Here is a 14,967-nt window from a genome sequence, read left to right as displayed (position 1 = left end):
GATTTCTCCCTGCAAGCTTTCTTTTACAAATTCCTGCCTTAATTGTTACCATGCAGGAACATGGAGAAGTGGTATCTACATGAAATGAGCTCAACAACAGAAGTGACTGATGCTCAGAATTGTCATACACTTTATTGTAGGAGCTGTTGGTGTTGCAGGGTTTTCTGGAGGGTGGATGCACCCGTGACCTGTTGTACTGTGCACACTTTATAGTCTGTATTTCACACCCTTTGGCGTCTGCAGAGAATTGCCTTGGAAATCACTCACGAATAGTCAGTGTCTGAATGTCCTTTTCTACAGCTGATGACTGAAGCTAAGGAAACTTGTATAACATTCGTTCCATAATTAAGGTAAATGGAGTCTATGAAGCACTCATGGTTTCAAACTTGCAGTGGAATTGGGGTGATGAGATTGCATGGGATACCACATACCTCTTCAGCTTCTCCTGCTCACACCTGCTTGCCTTTCCTCATGACTTTGTCATAAGAATACTTGTTCAGTTATAAAGAATTCTTCCCTTGCTGTATACACCTAAGAAATAAAAGATTATCCCTACTCTACAGTACTGTGTTAAGTTACGTGTATATTTTGCTTATTTTCGACATTTCTAACTTTGTACTATGTGTAATGTACATTATTAGTCTTCTTGGAAGGGATGGTGGTTACAATCCTCGGTCCATAGAATGTAAATATTAGAATCCAGAGGAGTAGGTTGATCAGGTTACCACCAAATAAATGGTTTTCTATGGCAGATGCAACAATGATCTGCTTCAATGAAGATGTTTCAGGTAATTTGAGTTTACAATGGATTTATTAAAAAAATATAGTGACTAGAGCTCATTTGTAGAGGATCTTTAATCTGAGACTTCTCTGTCAAGGTATCACATCCAAAGACCTAGGTCTATGTGATCTGGTTGGGAGGCAGACACACACTTACTATATACCTTTAATCCCTAACAGTGAAGGTAAGTTTAGTTTGTAGAACGAAGTAACCATGTTTGAAAGTGATATCTAATTGAGAGGCAGACAATGTAATGAATCAGAGAAAGATTAGATAGAATGAATCAGAGATAGGATACACCCAACTCTCACGATAGTAGCACAGAAAGAAGATGGTACTTATGAGCAGCACAGGGAGAGAAGGAGTGGCAGTTGTAGAGGGACCATTTTACAAAGATAGGAGGAAAAGAGACCAAGCTAGACACAAGTGAAGACAGAATGAGGCAGAGACTTAGAAAGAGTGAGAAGATTAAAACATATTGCAAAAGTCAGTGTGAGGCCAAGCAGATCAATCCAGTGTGAAGCTGAGCAAAGCTCGATTGAATCAGTCAGCTTGGAAAATTAGATCATACAGGAGCTAAAAGATTCCATAGGGATCATTAGAAGAAAGAAAAGAAATACTCCGGACTGAGCCCAAGCCATGTAGTCAAACAGATTGGGTAGAGCTCTCATCTTATCTGTCTATCTGAGGAAATAAAAGTGATATTTACTCTCAATAAAGTAATTTACCTGTAAACATGAGGACATGCATTTGCAATCCCCAAAACTGCACAGGCAGAAACAGGAGGATTTTCAAGGATCACTAGCAAGTCTACTCTACTTGACAAGTTCCAAGCCAGTGATAAACTGTCCCCAAAGCTAAGGTAGATGGTGCCTAAAGAACTTCACTTGAGGTTGTCACTAAAATACATCTATTCAACCTCTCTCTCCCTCTCCCCCTCCCCCTCCCCCTCCCCCTCCCCCTCCCCCTCCTCCTCCCTCTTCCCCTTCCTCTTCCTCCCCCTCTCCCTCTCCCCCCCCTCTCTCTCTCACACACACACAGAATTAAAACACAGATCAGACAGTGGGCAGTAGAATAGCTGTTGTCATTGATGGCGTTATCCTAACCCATTCATCTGAGATTTCTTTCCTTCATACCACTTCTGCTTCTGAATGTTCCTCATCTGTATTCAAAATGTCCTTAATGAGTGAAATAATTGCTACTGTACTCAATGCCATGTTACTTTTCTTAGAAGGGGAAAATATTGTTTTTATTTTGTCCTAAGAAAGTGTCTATGAGTCCAAGTTGCTGCCTATGTTACTTTCTAAAACTATGTTTACTTGCTCTAAAACTGGAGGAAAAAAAAAAAAAGAGCAAATGGCCTCAGAAAAAGTGAACATCACATTGACTAAAACACAGACTTGTCACCCATTGCATGAGTTAACTAAGAGTAGCCCACTGACCTACAAGTGAAATAAAGAAAACTATTAAACTCTTAGAAAATAACAAGGGAAAATATAGAAAACTTTGTTTGAGATCCTGAGATTTTACAGATTTTACATATTGCACCAAAGACGACGTGGTAGTTTGAATATACTTGGCACAGGGAGTAAATATTCTATTAGGAGGTGTTGTTTTGTTAGAGTAGGTGTGGCCTTGTTGGAGGAAGAGTGTCACTGTCGGGTTGAGCTTTGAGACCCTCCCACTAGCTGCATGGAAGTCAGTCTTCTTCTGACTGCCTTTGGGTCAAGATATAGAACTCTTGGCTCCTTTCCCCGAACAGTGTCTGCCTGAACACTGTCATGCTTCCTGCATTGATGATATGGACTGCACCTGTAAGCCAGCTCCAATTAAATGCTGTCCTTCATAAAAGTTGTCTTGATCATGGTGTCTCTTCCCAGCAATGAAACCTCTAACTAAGATAGACATCTTCTACTAAAACAAAACAAAACAAAACAAAACAAAATCATTAAAATTTAAGAATCTATTCTTTGTACAAGAACACTGTCAAAAGAATAAGAACTACCAGAGATAACCATTTTCAAAACAGTTATCTTCTGATAAGGGTATAATATAGCTACTCTACAATGAACACTTAAAACTTAACAAAAGAAAAGCAAAGTATCTAACTGAAATACAGGTTCTTAAGCCATGGTAGAGAGATAGGAATAATAATTAGCCCTTTAATGCAATACTTCCTTGAATTTCTGCTCCCAGATACCATTCCTATAAGTCACTATAAGTGAGTAATGGCTCAGCTGAGTTCTCACTCAAAATGTTTTTGTTTTTTATCTTCTGTGTCTTTTAGATGCTAGTCAGAACCTAGTTATACTTTTTCTAGTACCCAGGGTGCTCTCTCTTGCTCTCTCTCGCTCTCTCTCTCTCTCTCTTTCTTCCTCCCCCTATTGCTTTGTGACCCCTCATTCTCTCTATCCCCCTTCTTCTCATTTACATTATGTAGTTATCTTAAGCTTTTCTTAAAAATAGAATGAATGCTCAAAAAAAAACCCAGATAAAAGAATAGATATAAAATGTAAAGATAAATCTAATGTAATAAGATTACATAAATTATAATTGACCACATGAGACAAAGTTCTATACTATCAGCTATTAATACTTTTCATATAAATGATAGAGTTCCCACTACTCACTGTTAGGATGGCCACAGTCAAAACCATGATACAAGTAGATACAGATGAGGATATCAGCAAGAGAAATATAGAAGACAGTCTCAAAAAACTAAACATACTTTGTGTGATTAAGATCTTACAGACCTTAGTAGCATTTCTCCAAACAAATTGAAATTATGTCCCAGAAAAATATGCAATGAGAGTATTTTTAGAAGCATCGTTTGAAATTGCCAAACGTGGAAGCAAGCTACATGTCCTACAGTACATGAATATACACACTTGAACATTCAAACGGTGGGATATTATTCACATTACCAATGAGAAATGATTCATCCAGAAAGAGTTAGTAGAGAACATTAAGTGCTTATAGCAAAGTAAAAGAAAAAAAATAAAAAAAATAAAAATTCTTCAACCCTGATTACTGATTTGTTCCTTTTGGCTTAGTCAGCTTGCTTTCTTCTCTTCTATAGCCCAGGGTCTCTTGCCCAGGAGTACAGCATTCATAGTGGGCTGTGCCCTCCTACATTAACCACACTAATTAAAACACCCTAAAGACATGTCCACAGAGTTATTTAATAGGGGCAATATTCCATGAGGTTCCTTCTTCTAAGGTTTATCCTTCTAGATGACCTTAGTTTGTGTCAAGTTAAACAGCAACAAAAGAAAATCATATATGTTAACTTGATTAAAATGTACACAACATACAAATCCAGGAGGGATCAGTCAAGTAAACCATACACTTTAGGTGATAAGAATCTACCAGTCAGAGTAGGTTCACTGCAAACCATTCCCAAGCAAACCATTCTACTGTGGAATAGTAGCAGCAGGAGGGTTGCATAAGATAGGAAAGAAATATGTAGAACAAATAAAAACTATCTGAACATTCGTCCCTTTTTTGCTGCTTAAAAACAAAAACAAAAACACACACAAAAAAGCAGAATATAGAGTCCTGAACCCAACTTTGAGAAGTAACTTCCCAAGTTTTGGCCTGTGGATAAAGAGTTAAAAGGGGATGCTTTTGAGAAAGGCAAGAAGAGTTTTGTTCAGAAGCGTGCCAGTTGCTACACTGTGGGAAAGGTAAGCAAACATAAGACTGGACCAAATCTCCACAGTCTACTTGGGTGAATGACAGGTCAGGCTGCTGGATTCACCTACACAGATGCCAACAAGAACAAAGGCATCACCTGGGAAGAGGATATACTGAGATTATTTGCTGAATCCCAAAACAGATGTCCCTGGGGCTTAAATGATCTTTGCTGAGATAAAAAAAAAAAAAGGGAAAAAAAGCAGACCTCATAGCTTATCTTTAAAAGGGTACTACTACTACTACTACTACTACTACTACTACTAATAATAATAATAATAATAATAATAATAATAATAGTACCCACTGCCTTATTATAAATAAAAAGTTTCTTGGATTTTAAAAAATATGTCTTCATTGAAATAGAATTATAATACCTCTCCCTACTTCCAGTCACCTTCCCCTAAAGGTCTCAACTGTCCCTCCCAATCTCAAGATAATGACCATTTTCCTTTTTGATTAGTATTATTACATACACACATACTTTTGTTTTATATATATATATATATATATATACATATATATATACACATATACATATACATATATATATATGCTTTCATTTTTGTTATTTGTGTGTGTATATGGTTTCAGGCAGACTAGTCTGTATTCAAACAACCAATAATGGGGCTCATCGCTAGGAGAGGTTAATTCTTCTCTCAGTAGTTATTACTTTTTTATAATTCAATGTCTAGTATGGGATACAGTAAAATGCACACTCATCCACACTAGCATGTGTATTGATATTGTTCATGTAGCCATTCCTAGGAAAAACCGTTTACTGCACACTACCTTAGATTTGGTTCTTAGAACACTTCTGTGCCTTATAGGCAATATTTCCTGAGCCATAGATGCAGGAGCTGTGATACTGATGTATCTGTTAGAGCTTAGCTACTCCCAATGTGTTGATATCTACATTGTGTCCAGTTATGGTTTCTATCTGATATAATGAGAGGCTTTTTTGGCAAGGGATTGTAGCCACACTTATCCAGGAACATTGTGTCTCACATGCAAAGAGAATTCACAAATTGTGGCTTTTGAGTTTTTCACAGATCATGAATATTTTGGGTGGTCCTGATTGAAGTAAAGTTGGCATGTAATAGAAATATTAAAATGAATATATTAAGAAAAATGAGTGAAATAATTGGGTAAAGACAGTAAAACAACACTAATTCTGCAATGGTTTCTCATTGTCACCTTATCTATAAAAAGTAAAGCAAGAAGCAGAATCTAGTACCAACCAGGATGTATATGACAGCATAAAAGTTTCCTTGTGTGGTATTTTTTGCTATAATTTTCTTATAATTTTCATATAACATCTCATGCATATTATGTATTGATAAAATGTCTCAGTTTTAGCCTACACTTTATTGTTAAAGGTGTCTTGCAATATGCTATGTTTTAAAAATACTTTCTGCAAAGGAGTTGTGGTTGCCTATAGTTAGTGAGCCTATGATAAAGATGAGATTTGAACTCATGAAAACCATATGAAATGCAACTCCCATCCAGATGACATATATATAATAAAACTCTAGTAAAGAGTGCTAAATAGATTCTGCTCATTTCCACTCACTGATGCCTGTAGTTGAAACAGATCTGAATACCTAAGTTTACTGAGTACATGCATATGCTTTTTAAAAAGTTTAGCATTTTCAAACTTCCCAAGTGTTAACATTAATTAAACATATACTTTGAAGGAAAAGGACTTCCCTTAGATGGCATATGCTGCAGTTCAGCTATTTTTGAGTATTGTATGGAAGTTTTATAATGACTACTTTCTGGAATGTCATATTGTTTCCCAAATTGCTGGTCTGATGCCAACTGGTGTGACTTGCTGCTGTTTGTTTCCTACGCCTAGGGAAAATGTCAGGTTCTTTCTAAATTAAGCAATTCAATTATGAAACTGCCTCCTTCAACCCTGTATCAGTTTTCTGTGCTACTATATTGAATGTCATAGGAAAACGAGAGGAGTCACTTCGTTTTAAAGTCTCGACTAATCTTTGCACTGTTATGTACCAAGTCACTTGACCTTTCAGAGAATTGTATGCATACTCGTATACACACATATGCACATACACCTACATAGACACCTACACACTGTTCCATGAATACATTATGTAGCAGAATTTAAGACAAATCTCCATATTCACCACCAAATTATAAAACAGAGACATTAAATCATGACATTAAATTCCTACTATGAGCCATCCATAAGTATATCGGGTAATTGAGGAAAGTGGACTTTTCTTTCAAAAAGAATGTTCCAATACTCCTGTGTACGATGTGGGGAAGTACAAGAAATGTGGCAGAACACATAACTACCAATCTTAATGTCACAACCCTTGGGACAGAAGGAAATTGACACAAGAAGAAATCAGAAGGGGACAGTCTTATAAAGTCTTGCTAGTCAAAATACACTTCTAGAGAATAAGGAGATTGACTTTATCTGGAAGGCAAATGCAACAGAAAAGAACCCTTGACTCCAACTCTAGACTTGCAGAATTGAAACTACACTGTCCCAAGCTTTCCAGGTACATCAGTGCATTGGATGTTTGACCAAGAGTCAAACCTTCAAAGGTTACCCTCTTGAAGTCATTAAATGTAAACCAAAACTTTCACCCAAATTCAGATGATCATATAAGGAGGAAAACTAGGGTGTGGATACTTCAGTCCTGCATTGAGGGGGGAACAGGATGATCTTGGGAGGTGAAGGGAGGGGAGAGAGAAGGGAGAAGAAATAAGGGAGCAATATCAGGTAATGGAGGCGACAGGAGAGAGATACAGAGGGTCAGAGAATCTAATAAAAATATGTAGCAGTAGGGGATGAGGAAGTTAGGGTAGCCACTGGAGGGTACCAGACGCCAGGGAAGCAAGGGGCTCCCAGGACCCAACCGGGTTGACTTTAACAGAATGAGCAGTAAAGGGGAGAAAAAACCTGTAGAGACCACCTCCGATAAATAGGCACAGCCCCTAGTGGAGGGATGGGGCTACCCACCTATCTCAATTTTTTTTTTAACCCAGAAATGTTCCTGTCCAAAGGAAAGAGTGACAAAAAGTGGAGCAGAGAATGAAGGAAGGGCCATCCGGGAACCACCCCACCTGGGGATCCATCCTGTCTGTAGACACCAAAGTTCTGACATTGTGCTGTTGGCAAGAGGTGCTTGCTGACAGGAACCCAGTGTTCCTTGGCTGGTTCTGCCAACAACTGACCAATGCAGATGTGGATGCTTGGAGCCAACCATCAGACTGAGCGGGGGCACTCCTCTGGAGGAGCTGGCAGAAGGACTGGAAGAGAGGAGGGAGACTGCAACCCCATAAGAACAATGTCAGCTGGCCAGATCACTTTATGCTTCCAGGGACTAAACGATCAATCAAGAAGTGTACAGGGAGGGATTCATGGTTTCAAATACATGTGTAGCTGAAGATGCTTTGTCTGACATCAGTGGGAGGGGAGGTCCTTGGTCCTGTGGAAGTTTGATGCCCCAGTGTAGGAGGATTCAGGAGTGGTGGTGTGGGAGAGGATGGGTGGGTGGGGGAGCACCCTCATAGAGGTAAAGGGGAGGGCAGAGAGGCAGATATGGGATGGGGAGCGTTGTGGAAAGGTAACTTGGAACTGGAATATCATTTGAGATGTAAATGAATGGAATGATTAATAAAAAAAAAAAAAGAAAGAAAGAAAGAATGACACTCACTACACCTGATCTTACTACCCCATGGAATATACCTAGGTCACGGAGCCAAGCTTGATAGAAAGTAAAGAGCATAAGCTTTCAATGCGACTTGTCCCAAGCCTCTGCAGGACAGAAAATACAGGAAAGTAAATAGCTAACAGTACTGGTGTATAGCTGGGGGAGAGGTGGAGTATAGCGTTAAGGACCACAGGTGCAAGCTGAGTTTATCATCCTTTATTCTCAATTACCTGAATACATCAATTGTATAATATAGTTCCTCAGCATTGGAAATGCGACCAACGATAACAAAAGGACAAACATCACACTTCCTGTTTCTCTTCCAGGGAGCATACTGTTGTGGGATAAGTAAAGGGATAAAACTTCTGCTTCTGTCTGAGCTACATGGCATGACTGAGATTCTCACACAGATACCCCAACTCAGCTTCAGGCTTAAAATCAAATTTTTAACTTTTTCTCTTACTTATTTTTTATTTTTAAAAATTATTTCTCTTAGTTTTTCTATTTATAATATAATTCTGTAATTTCTTCCTTCTCTTTCCACCCTCTGAACTCATATAATCCTGCTAGTTCTTTCAAATCCATAGCTTTTTTTCATTATTATTACATGTATACATGTAATGTATACATATATAGTCCTACATATAATGATCTCAGTCTGCATAATATTACTTGTATGTATGTTTTTATAGATGACCATTTGGTACTGGAGATCTAATTTGGTGTGTTCTTCCCTGGGGCAGATGATCTCTCCTGTTCTTAGCATTCCTAGTTGCCTTTAGCTCTTTGTGTAGGATTGAACCCTTGAATTCTCTTATCTTTACATGGGAGTCCTTCATTAACGTGTTTTCAAATACCTAGACTCTTCCATTAGTCCTGAGAGCTACTAAGTTACATTGGAACTCCACATGCCCTCATGTTGCAGTAAGTAGGCACATATCTTTACTCTTTCAATCATTTCTTTTGCTATTTAGATGCTTCCTAGTTTTATATACCCAACTTTTCTAATTTTTGCTTTCTGCAGCTTACAAAAATAAAGAAGTGCTTATAGAAATTTTTGAATTCCATGTCCTAAATTTTTCTAGCAATTTCATAGTTCCAGGTATTGAATGTGCATCTTTGTTCAATATTGATTTTATTTTGGATCCAAAAAAAGAAAAAAAAACAGTCATCTAAATGTATTCTTCTGAATTTGAATATCAACATTTTAAAGTACCACTTTGTGAAATGATTGCTCATTCTCTAACACATTTCCTTGGTGGTTCTTTTCTTGGGCATCAGTTTTCTATACACACATGGATTAATTTCAGGTTTATCTATCATGTTCTTTCTTTCTGTGTGTCTCTTTCTGTGTTTCTGTCTGTCTGTCTGTCTGTCTGTCTCTGTCTCTGTCTCTGTCTCTGTCTCTGTCTCTGTCTCTCTCTCTCTCTCTCTCCCCCTGTGTGTCTGTGTCTGTGTATGTGTGTGTGTGTGTGTGTGTTTTGTGTGTAAAACCAAGCACTGTGTTTTTTCTTTTTTACTGCAGTTTTATCAAATGTTTAACACTCTAATATTATGAGCATCCCACTTTGCTGTTTGTTCTCAGGATTGTTTTCTATTACTCAGTCTTTTGTAACCCCATATGAATTTTATTATTATTTTTATCTCTGTGAAGAATATCATCGGCATTTTGAAACAGGTTTCACTGAATCCCTGAGTGAATTTTGAAAGTACACGGATTTTTACACTATTAATTTTAGCCAAATATCAATGTGAATATCTTTTCAGTAATTTTTATTTTTAAAGAACCTTTCTGGCTAAGGTTTTATTCCTACATATTACTGATATGATTATGAATGGCACTGTGGTTTCTTTGATGTATCTTTTCATCAAAAAGTTGGTTATAGCTGTAGATTTTGTGTCTATCATTGAATTCATTCCTTGTCTTTAATTGTTCTTTGTTGGAACTTTTAGTAAATGCTATATATAAAAATCAAAAGCCGGGCGTGGTGGCGCACGCCTTTAATCCCAGCACTCGGGAGGCAGAGGCAGGCGGATTTCTGAGTTCGAGGCCAGCCTGGTCTACAAAGTGAGTGCCAGGACAGCCAGGGCTACACAGAGAAACCCTGTCTCGAAAAACCAAAAAAAAAAAAAAAAAAAAAAAAAAAAAATCAAGTCATCTGCAAACTGTGATAATTGGACTTCTTCCTTTCTAATTTAGAATCACTGTGTTTCTTTCTCTTACATGAATGCTTTTGCTAATATTCCCGATGTGTTGAATTAAAAAGGGTACAGTGAATATCTTTGACTTATACCTGCTCTTTTTTGTTTACTTTCTTTATTTGGGTGTTTGTTCGTTTTATTTTTGCTATTGTTTTTAATAGGTCTGAACATATAGCCTTTCTGGAGCTAGAGTAAGTTTCTTCATAGGCAAGTTGGTGAGCATCATGAAAGGGCGGTACAATTTTATGAAATACTTCTTAAGCATTTATTTGAATAGTCATTTTTGGGTTTGTTGTTTATGTGTTCATGTTACATGTAATTAAGCATATATAGGGAATCTTTGCTTTATTCATGAGATTTGTAAAGTATCCTTTTGACATGGGTTAACTGTCAAAATATATAAGAAAATCAACAGCAATAGAGTAATAGCAATTCAATTATAAGTCAAGAATGTATAATCTATGGGGAACAATATACCCATGGTAGGAGTTACAGAAACAAAGTTCAGAGCAGAGCCTGAAGGAACAACAATCCAGAGACTGCCCTACTTGGGGATCCATCCCATAAACAACCACCAAACCCAGACACTATTGCAGATGCCAACAAGAGCCTGCTGACAGGAACCTGATATAGCTGTCTCTTGTGAGGCTCTGCCAGTTCCTGACAAATACTGAAGTAAATGCTCACAGTCATCCATTGGACAGAGCACAGGGTCCCCAATGAAGGAGCCAGAGAAAGTACCCAGGGAGCTGAAGAGGTCTGAAGCCCCATAGGAGGAACATCAATATAAACTAACCAGTACCCCCAGAGCTCCTTGGAACTATACCACCAATCAAAGAAAACACATGGTGGAACTTGTGGCTCTAGCTATATATGTAGCAGATGATGGCCTAGTCGCTCATCAATGGGAGGAGAGGCCCTTGGTCCTGTGAAGGCTCTATGTCCCAGTATAGGGAAATGCCAGGACCAGGAATGGGAGTGAGTGGGTTGGGGAGCAGGGGGAGGGGGAAGGGGGATAGGGGATTTTTGGAGGGGAAACTAGGAAAGGGGGTAGCATTTGAAATGTAAATAAAGTAAATACCTAGAAAAAAATAAAAAGGAATGAAATTAACCAATTAACCTCAAGAATTTGTCCATACTGCTGAGTGAATATTTACATACAGCAGAATAAACAAATTTCTCTCATAAAAGAAGAACATATAATCTAAATAGATATTCCTGAAAAGTAGACCTATATTAAATTGAGTGTTTTAAAATGTTCAGTTTAACTAATTACATTAAGCAAATGCAAATAAAAAAATTGCTTGAATCAATTTTGTCAAAATAAAAGAAAAAAAAAAAAAGACCAGAAATAGCAAAGAGTGATGAGGGTGTGGAGAAAGGGAAATTCTTGTAGGTCATCCTGGGAATGAAAATAATGCAGCCACTGTAGGGAAACTGAGCAGTTCCACCACAGCTGAGAGTAGTAGCCTTGTAAAGTAGATGTCAAGAGGCGGAGCATAGATAAAAGGAAGTTCTAAATGGCGGAACTCTCCCATTTGTTGCAGAATAATTCACACCAGCACTGTGCCCATCAATGACTGGACAATAATCTCAATTGAGTATTATTTGGGTACAAAAGATGAAAGTCTGTTTTTTGTTTTGTTTTGCATCAAAATCGATGAAACTTGGGGATATTAAGGGAAATAAACCAGTTGATAGAAGTACAAATACCATATATTCTTGGCAATGTACAGAAACAAATATTTGCTGCTGTCCAAGAGGAAAAGAGTAGATAGACCCTTGAGCAGTAGAGACAAAGCCGACCCAAGTCAGAGGCTGAGTCTGGTGTAGAGACCAGTGAGAACTCACATAAAAAGACGGAGTCCTCAAAATACCAGCAAACTGGAAGAGTTTTGTCAAGAATTAATGTAAAATGACGTATGTGGATTACATTTGATACCACTTAATATTATCATGTGATAGGCAAAGTTATGCAGAATCACACTAAAGGGCTAGCAACAGCATCTATAAGACAGACCTGTTCCATAAAGAAAGCCACTTCATTCTCCCATTCATCCTATTTTTAGGCACAACTTCTTGGAAATACTCACTCTTGATTGTATACATACACATGTACACACACACACACACACACACACACACATGATTCAGCTGGGGATTTTGACCCTCTGTGGATTTCTAAAGCTACAGACACTATATTTCATAAGGTGTCTGAGTATTTGTATATCACCTATGCACATAGGTTTTAACTCTCCTCTGGGTCACTTACAATGTGTAATGAAACCTATATCATTAGCTACTGAGCTGCAAGAGTTAGAAAACTAGGAAGAAAAATAGATTCCACCTATTCAGCACAAATGCTGCTTTTCTCCAGAAGACAGTATTTTTGGTAAATAATTAGCTGAAGCCATAGATGTAAAGTCTGACTGTGTGCACAAAGGATGTGATCATCCCTTTTCATATCAAACACACATTTTTCTATGTCAGCATGAAGTTTAGTTGAACTCTAGACATATCTGTTTTTTGCTCCTGAGGAGTTTGATTTGTATAATCTCTTGCTTCCTCTGTAGTTCTCCTATAAAGAAGTCTGTACTTAGAGAAAGAATACAACCATCACTTGCACTGCCTTGTTTTTGTTGTTATTGTCACTAATAACAGAGAGCCACCATCTGAATAAAGTATTAATAAGGTTTCCCTTGGTCTCATATCTCTGGTCTGAAGGCAAAAGTCCTATGTGATGGTAGTTTCCTGATAGTGATGCTTAATGTAGCCAAGTGAAACTACATGGTAAATGACACAGAGACCTTCTATATATCTTCTTCTCTCTCTTGCTTTTTTGGGAGACACATCAGTATTCAGTTTAAAAGCTCCATTCTGATGGTTTCAAATAATCCTACTCGAGATACCTTCTAGTAAGAAATGCATCATCATTAATTTCTTTTTGGGGGAGTCATGCAGAATTAAGTGAATAGGAATAATTATATATTTTGTAGATTGAAAGTTTACAGTGATATTAAAGTGAGTCAAATTTCTGAAGTTGGCAAATGAACATTTTAGTTTGTACTTTTGCACTGAATTGTTTCCAAACACCATTATTTTAGCACTTGACTTCTCAGCATTAATTATGATTGTGGAGTTATCCTGATTATTTCCTCATTTTTTTCACATTCCTCTTTAGATGAGTTTCCAGCAGGTGGAGGGGTGGTGTAATATGAATGAGAATGGTTATTGGGTTAGACAATGTGAGCCATTATGATTGGATTTCAGAGAGCTACTCTAAACACAATACCCATCCCCGCTGCTTCATTGATTTCTAATCAATTTTCATTATAAGAAAACTAATGAGTACAAAGTCAACTGCATCACATTCAGTGCATAAGGGTAAAAACTGTAGTTTGTGAACTGTGTGTCCTAAGAATATGATGCCCTCTTAACAAATGTTGAGTAAAGAGAACAGATATCTGGATGGGGGGCACAGGGAGTAACCCTTTTCCCATTAAAACTTGGCAGCGCAGGGAAAATGGTGAGCAGATGGCATTTGTGATTTCTGATCTGCATTTTCCGACGAGTGTAACCTTGGACAATGGACTGAAACTTTGAATGCTTCCATCGTGTGTGTCTGAGTGTTTCAAAAAAAAAAAAAAACAACAACAAAAACAAAAACAAAACAACAAGCAAACAAAAAATCTTCACTAAAATGTTACTGGGATTCTTTCTATGAAAATCAATATTCTTAGTGTTACCACCAGAGCAATAAGAACTCAAAGCTTGTTTTGTGAGAATTCCATATGTTAATAGAGAGATTCCAATAAATTATTAAACTATCTCTCACCTGGTGATAAAAACTATTAATTGTTCTAATCAGGAATATAGCCTGTTGCAATAGTCTGTGGCAATGGAATACAAATGAGTCCTTTGGTGCAAATATGTCTGTCCAAATGCCTGCCTCACAGCAGCAATGAAACCTCACTGGGCAAAATGGGCATAAACAAGAGCAAGTTTTTAATGTTCAGCATAGGTATACTGTGTTTCTAATTATGCAACCTGACTTTTTATTTATTAAACATGATGGTCTTCCTTAGGGTCTTACCACATAGAAGGGAATGCAGGAGATAAGGAGCAACCGAAACATGTGAGTAGACCCTTTCTATAGGAATACTAGCCTGTTATAAATTGTCTGTTGTGAATTAAGGATAGAAACTAGGAAAGATATTGGATAATAGGGGTATGGTGGACTTCTTAAACATATTTTGAAATCAAGCATAATAAGATTTGAATAGTTTGGCTCTGCAGTATGACATTGTAATCTGTGTATTCATTGTGGGAAAATGAATAAAATAGCCTAGGGAATTTTAGATGTTTTATAACCGACAACTGTATGGACCAATTGCCCTCTTCTACTTTTTGAATATTCTGGGGATTTTTTGTTGCTCAGTGTTGAGGATTTGTCTTCAACCTATGAGACTCTGCCCTTCCTTTAAGTTTCCTTCTTGATGCTTCATTATAGAGAAGGAAAATATTTCAAGGAATTTTTTTCTCCAAGAAAAAAATTGGAAAGATCTAAGCATTTACATTCAAAATATATCAATCTAGAAAATT

General features: G+C 37.4%; 1 pseudogene; it reads left to right on the top strand.

Annotated features, from left to right (window-relative positions):
* Nucleotides 1-760: 760 nt before the first annotated feature.
* On the top strand, nt 761-4,700 carry LOC110300889 (cytochrome c, somatic pseudogene; annotated as a pseudogene).
* The last annotated feature ends 10,267 nt before the right edge of the window (nt 4,701-14,967 follow it).

The sequence above is a fragment of the Mus caroli genome, unplaced genomic scaffold, assembly GCF_978045245.1.
Source record: "Mus caroli unplaced genomic scaffold, Mus_caroli_1 scaffold_10, whole genome shotgun sequence".
Taxonomy (NCBI): domain Eukaryota; kingdom Metazoa; phylum Chordata; class Mammalia; order Rodentia; family Muridae; genus Mus; species Mus caroli.
The sequence above is the reverse complement of the archived record's forward strand: the minus strand, read 5'-3'. Positions and strand labels throughout refer to the sequence as shown.